Consider the following 13,872-nt stretch of genomic DNA (forward strand, 5'->3'; position numbering starts at 1 on the left):
ACAGTACACATGGGCCAGAACAAAAGAAGACACCAAAATGCTCCTTGATAAGAAGACACTTCTTATCAGTGGGAGAGCATCTCAGTAAAAAGAATCTTGGAGAATCACATGATCAAGCTAATTTAGCGAAATCAGAACTGAATTCAAGGTTGAGCCTTGCAAAAGATGGGAACATCCACTTGGAATAACTGTCACTGCCGAGCAACCTATATCAGCTGTCCAAGATAGTGGGTCAGCTGTTCATATGCTTTGTCTCTCCTCTCTATTGATATCCATTCAAATGACAGTAACAGATAACTAAGGCCTATTAACACGACATAGAGGCTTCAGCAAATGAATTATTTCAACATATTTCTGCAAGAGAAAAGCACGTGAAAATAGTATCGATAAATGAGACAAATTTGTGGAAGCCATAGCCTAGAGTTGAAACAAAATGGGATTCAGCGCAGTAGAAAATCAATCAAGGCTCTAGACCTGAGACAACAAGCAGGTAAGACAAAGGACAGGAGTGAAAACGGAGGCAGAAAATAGGGGAATTGATTAGAGGTTTGTGTGTACCACCAAAAAAGTTGATTCCAACTTACCTTACCCCATTTCCCCACCCTTTTATACAGAATATTTTAAATAGCTTGTATCTCCTTCCAAGGTGAAAAAGGAAAAATGAAGATATAATTGTTAGATGGTTTAAAAAAATCTAGAGATAACTAGGATAGCTACTGAGTGTGTTAGTGCCTTTCGGTACAGTCCTCCTATTTCTGACACTTGACAAAAATAGGTAGCTCCCTTAACACTCGCTCTGAAAGAAGCCTGGTAGTACTAACTCTATCCATAAACAGAGTTCCTACCCAATAATCCCTCTTAGATATTAAATTTGACTCAATATCCAAGGTCACCTGTTGCGGGAATTCAGGGACCCCAAACGGAGGGACAGGCTGAAGTGATGGCAGAAGAACATAAATTGTGAAGATGTCATGGACATTTATTAGTTCCCCAAATTAATACTTTTATAATTTCTTACACCTGTCTTTGCTGCAATCTCTGAACATAAATTGTGAAGATTTCATGGATACTTATCACTTCCCCAATCAACACCCTTGTGATTTCCTATGCCTGTTTTTACTTTAATCTCTTAATCCCATCATCTTTGTAAGCTGAGGAGGATGTATGTCGCCTCAGGACCCTATTATGACTCCATTAACTGCACAAATTGTTTGTAGAGCATGTGTGTTTTAACAATATGAAATCTGGGCACCTTGAAAAAAGAACAGGATAACAGCAATGTTCAGGGAACAACGGAGATAAGACTTTAAACTCTGACTGCCAATGAGTTGGATGGAACAGAGCCATATTTCTCTTCTTTCAAAATCAAATAGGAGAAATATCGCTGAATTCTTTTTCTCAGCGAGGAACATCTCTGAGAAAGAGAATGTGCCCCTGAGGGTAGGTCTATGAACGGCCCCCTTGGAGGCGGCCGTCTTTTACGGTTGAAGTCAAAGGGACGAAATAAGCCCTGGTCTCCTGTAGGGCTCCCAGGCTTATTAGGATGAGGAAGTTCCCGCCTAATAAATTTTGGTCAGACAGGTTGTCTGCTCTCAAACCCTGTCTCCTGATAAGATGTTATCAATGACAATGCGTGTCCAAAACTTCATTAGCAATTTTAATTTCACCCCATCCTGTGGTCCTGTGATCTCTCCCTGCCTCTGCTTGCTTTGTGATATTCTATTACCTTGTGAAGCATGTGATCTCTGTGAACCACACCCTATTCATGCACTCCCTTCCCTTTTGAAAATTGCTAATAAAAACTTGCTGGGTTTACGGCTCAGGAAGCATCACAGAACCTGCCGACATGTGACGTCTCCCGTGGAAACCCAGCTTTAAAATTTCTCACTTTCGTACTCCTTCCCTTTGTTTCTCAGACCAGCCGAGACACTTAGGGAAATAGAAAAGAACCCACGTTAACTATCGGGGGCAGGCTCCCCCGATAGTCACCAGAAGATGAGAATAATATATAACATTAAAGATGAAAACCAAAATAAACAAATAGGAAAACTGACCCCAGATGAAACTGAAGCTACTTTGTATCTTTGAAGATAGGGAGAGGATATTGCCCGCCTGCATAAAACAAGAAATTTATAACATTTAGAAAACAAGAAGTGTACCTAGAAATCAGTTTTTGAAATAAGCTTTTAAATAAAAAAGATAGAAATACAGCAACGAAATCTCCCAGAAGGTAAACTAACAGAGAGAAGTTTGAATAATTTAAGAAAAATTATTTTTAAAAAGTAAAAAAATAAACCCAGTAGTTCAAATTTTACTATCATGCCTTGTACAGTGGCTTGAACCTGTAATCCCAGCTACTTTGGAGGCTGAGGTTTTTGAGGCCAGGAGTTTGAGACCAGCCTGGGCAATATAGTAAGATGCTCATCTTGTATTAACATTAAACATATATATACACATATATATATATATAAATTTATTTAAATATATATGTACACATATGTATTTACTATCAGGTATATAAAGGAAAAAAATAGAGAAAATGTGTATATTCTGGATGGAATTTTTAAAAATACAGTTTTGTATAACCTCAAACTCAGAGATTCTGATTGAAGAGTTCAAGGTCAGACTCTGAAAACTATAATTTTACAAATGTCTCATATGATTTTCATTCCATGGCAGTTGCTGAAGAAAGCTGTTGTTACTTGAAATTACCTTCAATTAGAAGGTTGGGTAGGAGAAGGCATAGAGAACAGAAGGAAATTGGTGAACCAGAAAAGCTGAGTCCTCATCTCAAAAGCATTTCTCTTCTAATCCTCTACCCATATATCCTGTAAAAGTTGTATCCATAGGGAAACAAAAAAGCTTATATTTCACCTCAAGGCTAAAGAGAGCTGATCCAATATCGTGCAGAGTTTATGCTTTGTTTTTCTAAGAAAGATCTCTCTGCAAAAGGACAAGCCTTGAGAAATGCGTTTTGTTATAGAAGATGCAGAGTTCCAGGAAAATCAAAATATGGTGGAGAGGTTAGTTAGTGGAAGAGAGGAGGAAGTGTGCCCTCCTGGAATCATATAAGGATGCATCCCATTCATTAAAGGCAGCCCAAACCTTTGGAAGGATGTTGATTGTCCTGTGCTTGATCAAACAAGGAGAAATCAGACCCTATTAAGTTTACAAATCTCTTTTCTAGCCCAATACCCTAAATTCTTCTACTATGGCATGCTGCCAGATTCCCAGAATTTATAAAAACTTATTTAAGAAAAGCTATGAATGTGATAGTAAAAAAGTGAGAGGATTGTAGGATGCTAGTGGCTACTCATGTAGAAATTCTTTAAAAAATATTACAATTCTAGGTTCCAGCTTATGCTCTTACTGAAAGAAAATTATATGTGAATCATAGTGACTGACTTAATGAATAATACTAATAAGAGAAATAAGAGTTAAAGCTGTTGAACACTGTATGCTGAACTCTGATGAAGCATTTTACATGTGTCTACTTATTTAAGTTCACAATAACCCTGTAAGGTAGGTTTAAGTGGTAAAGTAACATACCCAAGTTCTTACATTTCGGGTCAGTTGTCAGAGAAAGAATTTGAATCTAACAGTCTAGTTTCAGAATACATCTTTTTCTTTTTTCACGTTAAACCTATTTTTATTCATGCTTGCCTTGGGATGGGGAATAGACCATTCAGTAAAAACATACAGTAAAAACAAAATGTCTTATCATATACAACCTTTAAACTACAATAATAGTGTACCTTAATTACTTCTATGCACACCAGAATCCATCTTAACCACTAAACTTATAAGCTTTAAGCTGACCATGGAAATGAAGAAAACACCATAAAAGTATGACAAGATGGGGAAGGCCAACAGCTAGGACAAAAAGAATAGGAACAGGCAAAGGATAGAGTAAAATGATAGGAATAGTACTATTAACTTCAAATCTACTGGGATACAACATGAAAAATAACAGGCAAAGGATTTTGCAGCAAAATTACAGATGCTATCTTAGGTACCCCCAAGATTTGGTGGCATGTAAATCGTGGCTAGAATGTGGATAATGCAATAAACAGATCTAATAGAAAGAAGAAGAATTATAGTATCAAACACTCTGGAAACCAACACATTCTAAAGTGGATCATCTGGTAGAGAACATTTAGTTGAGAATTAACAGATAATTAAAAAGTAAAAGCTTTGAGAAAGTAAAGAAAGATTGTGGAACCTGACATAGCTACCATGTTTCTAGTGCTAATTATAAAACTCCCCAAATCTAGTAGTGATGGACCTCCTTCTTTGCTCCTCAGGAAGCAGATGCAGTGGAAAGAGTATGAGCACTAACATAGCACAAAACTGGGTTTAAATCCCATGTCTATTATTTATCGTTTTGACTTTTTGAAAAACTACTGACATTTCCTGAGTCTCAACTGGAAAATGGGAACAATTTTCCTTACCATATTCTTTTGAAATAATTAATTTAAAATAACACATGAAATACATTACAGGTCCACTAAATGTCAGTCCTCTTCTGTTGGAACTCTTGTTATGCTGAAAATTGAAAATATAATAAATGTTTGACTTTCTTTGCTAACCACACGGCCTCCTGAAGATGAAGGAGAAAAACCACCGTGCTGCACTGATTGCTGAACAATCAGAGAAACTGAAACTGAATCAGACAAAATAAAGGATATTGTAGGTGGTAAAAACGTAATGAAAACCTTGAGATCTACCCACACCATCTTGGAATATGTGATAATAAACACAGTCATGCGGTGAAAATGAGCAATGGTATGTTCTATTAAATGCAAGTAATTTGTTTTCAGAGTAGGACGTACTTCACACTATAAATTATTAAAATATTTCCTTTCAGTATTTTCCCCTGGATACTATAATTTGACATCAGCGGTAGGCACCCTCCTGACTAAACAATGGATCAAAGAAGAAATTGCAAGGGAAATTAGAAAATAATTTGATACTAATGAAAATAAAAACACAATGTACCAAAACTTATAGGATGCAACTAAATCAATACTTAGGGAGAAATTTATACCTGTAAATTCCTATATGAAGAAAAGAAAGATCTCAAATCAATAAGTTAACCTCATACCTTAAGAAACTAAAAAATGATGAGCAAACTAAGTCACAAGCAAGCAGAAGGAAGGAAATAATAAAGATGAGAGTGTATATAACTGAAAGAGAGACTAGAAAAACAAGAGAGAAAATCGATGTAACCAAAATTAGTTCTTTGAAAGGACTAAGAAAATTGGCAAAACTTTTGCTTAGCTTGACCAAGAAAAAAAGAGAGAAAAATATATTAAAATCAGGAATAAAAGAGGGGACATTGCTAATGAGTTTATAAAATTAAAAATGATTATAAGGAAATACTAGGAACAATTGTATAACGAAGAATTAGATTAACCTAAATGAAATGGACAAATTTCCGGAAAAAAAAAACACATCTCTGAAACTAACTCAAGATGAAATTTTAAAATCTTAGTAGACTTTTAAGAGAAAATAATTTGAACTAGTAATCAAAAAAACTTCCCACAAAGAAAAAGCCTGGGTCCAGATGGCTTTCCTGGTAAATTCTACCAAACATTTAATAGACTAACACCAATTGTTCGCCAACTCTTCCATAAAAAATAGAAGAGGAGGAAAAACTTTCCAACTTATTTTATGAGTCTAGATACAAAAACCAGACAAAGACATCAGAAGAAAAGAAAACAACAGACCAACATCTCCTGTGAATATAGTCAGAAAAATCATTAACACGATACTAGTAAACTGAATCCAGCAACGTATAAAAATGATTATATATCATGACCAAGTGGCATTTGTCCCAGGAATGACAAGTTGTTCTAATATATAAAAATCTGTCACTGTAACACATTATGTTAATAGAATAAAGGACAAACCCTCATAATCATTTCAATAGATGGAGAAAAAGCATTTAACAAAACAAAACCCAAAACCTTTTCATTACAAAAATACTCAGCAAACCAGGTACAGATTAGAACAGAACTTCTTCAACTTGATAAAGAGCATGTATTTTTGAAAACCCACAGCTAACATCAGACTTAGTGCTGAAAGATTGAATGCTTTCACCCTAAGATAAGGAACAGGACAAGAATGTCCACTCTTGCCACTTAATTCAACATTGTACTGGAGGTTCTATTATGGTCAATTATGAAATAAAAATAAATAAAAGGCATCTGAGTATAAGAAATAAAACTGACTCTATTCATACCCAACATTATCTTGTATATAGAAAATAATAAGAAACCCACAGAAAAACTGTTAAAACTAATAAATGAATTCATCAAGGATGCAGGATATAAGATCAATACACAAAAGTCAATTGTATTTCTATATGCTAATAATAAAAAATTAGAAAATGAGGTTAATAAAACAATTCTATTTACAGTAGCATCAAAAATATTGAGGAACAAATTTAACAAAAGATGTGTAAGACTTATACACTGAAAAAGCTATAAAACATCATTGAAATAAGTATTTAAAAAGTAACTAGGCCAGGTGCCGTGGCTCACCCCTATAATCCCAGCACTTTGGGAGACTGAGGTGGGCAGATTACTTGAGCTCAGGTGTTCAAGACAAGCCTGGCCAACATGGCGAAACCCCATTGCTACAAAAATACAAAAATTAGCCAGGCCTGATGGCAGGATCCTGTAATCCCAGCTACTTGAGAAGCTGAGGCCAGAGAATTGCTTGAACCTGGGAGGCAGGGTTACAGTGAGCCATGATCATGCCATTGCACTCCAGCCTGGACAACACAGTGAGACTCCATCTCAAAAATAACTAAATAAATAAAAATAATAAATAATAAATAATAAATTAAAAAATAAAAACTAAATAAAAAACCTATTCTATGTTCATATATTGGAACACTTAATATTGTTAAGATAGCAATACTCCCCAAATTGATTTACAGACTCAATGTGATTCCCAAAAAAATTCCACATGCCTTTTTTTTTTGGCAAAAATGTACAAGCTGGTTCTAAAATTCATATAGAAATTCAAAAGACAGAATTGCTAAAACAATCTAATAAAAGAAGAACTAAGTTGGGAAATTAACATCTCTCAATTTCAAAACTTACTACAAACTTCAGTAATCGAGATAGTGTGATACTGGCATAAAATTAGTCATATAAATTAAGGAATAGAATTTGAGAGTCCAAGAATAAACCTTTACATTGAAGGTCAATTGATTTTTGACAAGGATGCTAAGGTCCTCCAGTGGGGAAGGAATCATCTTTTCAACAAATAGTGCTGGGACAACCAGATAACCATATGCAAAATAATTCAGCAGAATTCCTATCTGAAACCAAATACAAAAACTAACTCAAAGTAGATAATAGATCTAACCATAAGGGTTAAAACTATGAAACTTTTAGAAGGTAATATAGGAGTAAATCTTCATGTCCTCAGATTAGGCAACAGTTTCTCAGATATGACACCAAAAGCACAAGTGGCAAAAGCAGGAAAAAAAAAAAAAGATAAATAAGACATCAAAATTTAACAGGTATTATTTCAAAGAATACCATCAAGAAAGTAGAAATATAGCTCACAGCATGGGAGAAAATATTTGCAAATTGTATATCTGACAAGGCACTTGTATCTAGCATATACAAAGAACACTTACAACTCAATAATAAAAAGGCAAACTACTCAATCAAATCATGGGCAAAGAGGTGAATAGACCTATCTCTCCAATGAAGATAAACAAATGGCCAATAGGCACATGAAAAGATATTTGACATCATTAGTTATCAGGGAAATGTAAATCAAAACCACAATGAGAGGCTGGGTACCATGGCTCATGCCTGTAATCCCAGCACTTTGGGAAGCCGAGTTGGGTGGATCACTTGAGGCCAGGAGTTTGAGACCAGTCTGGCCAACATGGTGAAACCCTGTCTCTACTGAAAATACAAAAATTAGCTTGGTGTGGTGGCACATGCCTGTAATCCTAACTACTTGAGAGGCTGAGGCATGAGAATTGCTTGAGCCTTGGAGGCAGAGGTTGCAGTAAGTGGAGATTGTGCCTCAAACAAAACAAAACAAAACAAAAACCCACATTTGAGATTCTACTTCACCTCTATTAGGATGTCTTGAATCAAAAAGTCCAGCAGTAATTGTTGTCAAGGATGTAGAGGAATCAGAATCCTCATACTCTTCTGCTGGCAATGTAAAATGGTACAACCACTTTGGAAACCAGTCTAGTAGTTTCTAAAATTATTAAACATAGAGTTACTATATGACCCAGAATTTTACTCCTAGGGATATACCCAAGAGAAATACAAACATATGTCCACACGAAGATTTGTATACAACTTTTCAGAGCCATTGTTAAATATTTCTATTTATATAAAATGTTGTAAAGTTTTACTTGTATCAACCATTGATTACATGTTAGTCATAGTAATGTTAAAGTATTTAACTTTGTACTTGATTTTAATTAGACTTACTCATTTCTTGCTTGAGATTCTCAATAGAGCTCTGATAATCGAAACAATAGACATAAAAGAATTCAGTTATTTTTGGTGTAGCTTTTGGCCGATTAATACTTGGCAAACAACAACCAGAATATTATCTGAGGTCAGCTTTAACAATTCTTTAATTTTCCTTGCATGTAAATGAGTACATGTGCACACATACAATATTTCTTTCATTGAAGCCACCAAGTAAGCGGCAGGTCAAAAGGAAAAGAAAAAAAGGCAAAATCATGTTTAAAACACCCATAGAAAAGATAACTCTCAAAATTGACTATATTTTCATTAAGTTTAAGTTTAGGATAGAGAACTTGCCTAGCAGGTGAATCAGTTTGGATTAGGCTTGGCTCCTTATAACAACAGCGACAACAAAAATCCCAAATAAAAGTAGCTATACAAGCAGAAGTTTATTTTTCTCACATAAAAGCAATCCTGAGGTTGGCAGTCAAGGGCTGGCATAAGTGTTCCACAATGTCATCAGGAAACCAGACTCTTTTCAGCTTCCCACTCCATATCTGGATGCGATCCTTGTTCAGCAGTATCATCTACTTTGAACAGTAAAATGAAAGAAGACAAAAAGGGCTCACCCAACACTTCTTATGGCTGATCACTGACACTTAGTCATACAACTAACTGCAACAGACCCTTGGAAGTGTAATCCTTTAGTTAAGCTAAAAGTATACAGATCTACACTAAGGAAGGAGGAGAAAGTGAAAAGGAGGCAATACCTAGAAATCTCTGCCATAAGAGTGGTGTAACAATCATCAAAATCTCTGTCATTTCGAGTCTAACCAAGCAATGAACATAAACAAGTTGTATTTATAAACTGCACTTAGAAATTTTCAGTGAGCTTCCATAAATGAAATGTAAACTTTTAAGTTTTTCTTCTACTTTTACGTGCCAGTGGTAATTATCCTGCAGCCATGTTACTTATATATATTTTTCAAAAGCTGTGTGCCAGATCAAAAAGTTATAATGTTCAATACAATGAACTCTGTTTTCAATCACTGTGCAAAAAGGAGCAATGTTTAGAAGAAGCAAATAATCATTTAAGTAATGGCAGAGTCTGAAACAGTTTATAGGGTACCGTGTCAATTTCTCACCAAACATGGAGACTTTTCCCCTGTAGTTATTTGAAGATGGCTGTAAATTATTTGATTCCTCCTTCTATTAAGGCTGGATTCTACTTCTCCTCTCAGTAACCTGGCTATCCCTGTAATATGTTTCCATTAATAGAATGCAGTACAAGAAATACTATGTAACTTCTGGCACTAAGTCTCAAGGGATTTACAGTGTTTGCCTTCATTGCTTGAAATGCTTTATTTTGGAACCCAGTTGCCACATTCTTAGAAGTCTAAGCCAAGTTGAGAAGTCATGAGAAGAAGAAACTACAAGCCAATGCTAACTGCCAGTCATGTGTATGAATTATATTGGATGGTGGAACCCAGTCAGATCTGCGGATGTCTGCAGCCTCAGCTGAGACAAAGAGTAAATAGACTAAAACAATCCAGATGAACCTGTCAAGCCTTATGAAATATGGTACATTTTTTGGGCCACTAAAATTTGTTATATAATAATATGTAACTGACACACACACATAACTGACACATACACCCTCCCATGTTAAATCAGCGATAAAATACAATTTGTTTTCACACGGCATTAGACTGAAAATATTTGTTGTCTTTCTAAAATAATGATTCTTAAACTTGTTAAATCATTAGGAAATGCCCATTGCTCCTTATGAATCAAGACTGTGTCTTCTCACCTTTAAATCCATACTGCCTGGACTAGTAGTAGACTGAGTCACATGTAAATATTTATTTAATAAAAGATGCTTTTCAAGAGATACACATTTATAATGTCAAAAGTAAGTGAGGTAGAGAGAATGAAAACTTTTTGATAAGCAGTGTAAAAATCTCAATAAAAGATTTATTCTTTTGGAAATTATTTTGAGCATTTTAAGGAGAATGACATTTACAGATAGAATGCTTTCCTTCAATAAAAAAAGGAAGGAATAAAAAAGAAAACCACTTTTGGTAATCTCTCATTTTGTTAGGCATACTAAATTGACCTTTGATTTCTGGCTATTTTTCAAAACACATTTCCTGTACTGTTTGTAGAGTTCTTCAAGTTTAAAGTTCAGAGCCAAATTTGTATTTCATATATTTTTACTACATTGTAAAGAACAAGACTTTAGACTACAGACATTTTTTAGATCCCCCTCATGTGATTACTTTGTGAATTTAATAGTCTATACTATTTAAATCTCCCCTTTCTAATTCTAAAAGGTGATATGGAGTCTATGCATGACTAAGAATTCAATGTAAAGATAAATTTTAATTATAATTTATAATTTTTCTATACTACTGAGAGTAAGTAATTATGAAAAATGGCTCAAGAAAATATTCTTTATATTCTTACAGTTACAAAAATTATGTGGCTTAGAAAGAAAGACATTTCATCTAAGAATATCTCCTTATTTAAGAATGTAAATAATTTATTTCAAGAAATTAATTTCTTGAGTAATCTAGAAAGAGTAATCTAGAAAGAGTATGAGTAATCAAGAAATTACTCATACCTTAAAACCATATAAAGAAAATATAATAAACAATATGAACTATTATCAGAACTACATAATCATTGTACCTTTGTATACAACAAACGTATTCCATGATTTTAATAGAATTTCAGGCATTTATTAAAGATATCACTGATTGCATGGCATCTATGAAATATTTCAATTTAGATAGCTTCGAAATGGCTGACTAAAGGTACCCAGCACTCACCTGCTCCACAAAGAAGGACAAAAGAGCAAGTAGATAGCCCCGTGTTGAATGGAGCTTCTAAGACAGAACATAGGAATTCAGCAAGGAAACCTCTGAAGCACCAAAGGATAGAGAATCAAAGCAGTCAGCCTAGTCAGTATTGGCTTGGAGCCAGGAGGAACTCCTCATTGAGGGGAAAACGTAAGCAAAATATCCCCAGTGAGCCACATTCCCATGCAACCTCCTGCAATCCAGCCAAGGGAGAGCCTCTCAGCCCACATGGGTCCCAAGACTAATATAGGGAGTTACCTGGAGTCCATGCAAGGGCTTGGTTCCAGAGATGGACTTTGCATTGGGTCCCACACACTATCGAGACCCAAGCAACTGCAGCACAGCACCATTATGAGACCGCACCTTCCACCTAACTACATCTTGCTCTACCTGCATCTTCACAACCCTGGAGCCCCACTGCCAACCCTCGGAGGGTTGTAGTGTTATGATGTCAACTGGACCCAGCAGTACAGCACGTTGCCTAGCACTCTAGCCACACAATATCCTAGACCCCAAAGAAGAGGAGGTGAAATGCAACAAGGAGGCTGTCACTGGGACAAGGGGAGCTAAAGCATACACCTCCCAGAGCCTGACAGCTGCATGCCCAGGGCTGCTGCTACCACTGTAAGCAACCTCCCTTCCTCTAGCAGCAAGGCCACTGCTCACGTCTTCAGGGGGCCTGGGTACTGGCATGAATGAGCATGTCATCCAGGTGCCCAGGGATCAATCTGCCCTACTTGTGGCCTTCAGTACCTGCACACATTACTGGGGGTCCTGAGGACAGTCCCACTCCATCACCACTGCTGTCTGTGCATGCTGCCTTGGGGCCTGGGAGTAGGCCTGCCCTGCCTGCTGCCACCAGTGCACACATGCACTGTCTAGGGACATGAGAAATGAGGCCACTCCGCCCACACTACTAGCACCCGCATGAACCTCCCTGGGGCCTGGTGACCAGCTCAGCCAGCCTACCACCACCACTGCTGGCACCTGTGCATGCCACTCAGGTTGGCCTGCTGCCACAATTACCACCACCAATGCCATGCATGCCATCCAGGAACAAAAGGCCCACCTGGCCCACCACTGCCAGCACCCAAGCAAGCTACTTGGATGCCCAAGGACTGGTCTGCCTAGGCCCACCATTGCTGGCACACACACTACTTAGGGACCTGAAGACCTGCACACCCAGCTAGCTGCTGCCACCACTGATATCCAAGGACTGGCCCTCCTGTCATCCCTGTCCTGTGCAAAACCTCACCATAGACTGCTAACAACTGCAACCTAAGCCACTGAGGAACTCACATACACTGATTATAGCAGAAAAAATTATACAGACACTATACTACTGCAGCCACTCAGAATCAAAGCCAAGTCATCCTACCCAACCAATGCTATAGATACATCTATAGAAAAAAGTCTTTCTGTACAAAAGCCAATCCATAAAATTCAAAGGAGTAAGTCATACCAAATGCACAGATATCAACATAAGGACACAAGAAATATATAAAAGCAAGGAAACATGATGCCTCAAATGAAAAACAACACTTCTCCAGTAAAAGATCCCAAAGAAAAGAATATCTATGAAATGCCTGGAAAATTATTCAAAATAATTTATTAAAGAAACTAAGTGAGATGCAAGAGAATACAGATAAACAATACAAATAAATCAGAAAAACAATTTATGGCTATTTTGACTGAGCAACCTTAGTGACAGGAGCCAAAGCAGCAGCATAGGTTGTCCCCGTTTCCCTTCCCCTTTCCCTTGTCAGGTTGACTTTCTGGGCCCTCCTACACTCCACAGACTCAGTCCCACCACATCCCAGTAACAAGAAAGACAGAACCCTGTGGAGAAGACCAGCAAGGAGAAACGAAGATGCAGGATAAAGAAGATACTCTCTCTGAGAGAGTTGAGGAGCCAAAGCTAAAGTCCAAATACCCAAGCCTAGGACAAGAGCCCAGAGGCTCCGACTTCCTCATGAAGAGATCACAGAAAGGGAAAGGCACTTTGTCTCAGGAGACTACAACATGGCCAAAGCCAAGATGAAGAATAAGCAGCTGCCAAGTGCAGAACCAAAAAAGAATCTGGTGACTAGTGACCACATTCTGCCCCAGAGAAAGTCCTTGGTTATCACCAGCAAGCTTACAGGGTAACCCAGGCTGCCCTCTCCTCCTACTCCTCACCCCACTGGATGTTTATGTATTATAGGCAGGGATGAAATGGGCACCTAGTCAGATCTCAGTTTCTAGGCAGAAATGATTGATTCTCCTAGTGGCTGCTGAGAAGGTAATGTAAGTTAAGGGGGGGCTCTGAGTCCATTTCTTTGGTTAAATTGAGACTCCTACATCCTCCCTATAGTACAGGTAGGGCCCAGAAATAGGAAAGACTAAGATTGGATAATGCTGCAAATGCTTTCTCTTTTGTGAGAAACTGGAGAGATGTGATTTCTCCTTTTGGAGGAGAATATCCCAAAATTGATTAAGCTGAGCCTTGGGAATAATATGGCAGGTTTTACATCCAAAAGCTAACCTGACGTAGCTGAGAAAGGTAGATT

The 13,872-nt window shown here is 37.1% G+C and overlaps 1 pseudogene; it reads left to right on the top strand.

Annotated features, from left to right (window-relative positions):
- Positions 1-12,366: 12,366 nt before the first annotated feature.
- Positions 12,367-13,471, top strand: LOC105481332 (alpha-endosulfine pseudogene; annotated as a pseudogene).
- The last annotated feature ends 401 nt before the right edge of the window (positions 13,472-13,872 follow it).

This window comes from Macaca nemestrina, chromosome 11 (genome assembly GCF_043159975.1).
Source record: "Macaca nemestrina isolate mMacNem1 chromosome 11, mMacNem.hap1, whole genome shotgun sequence".
In the NCBI taxonomy this organism is placed as follows: domain Eukaryota; kingdom Metazoa; phylum Chordata; class Mammalia; order Primates; family Cercopithecidae; genus Macaca; species Macaca nemestrina.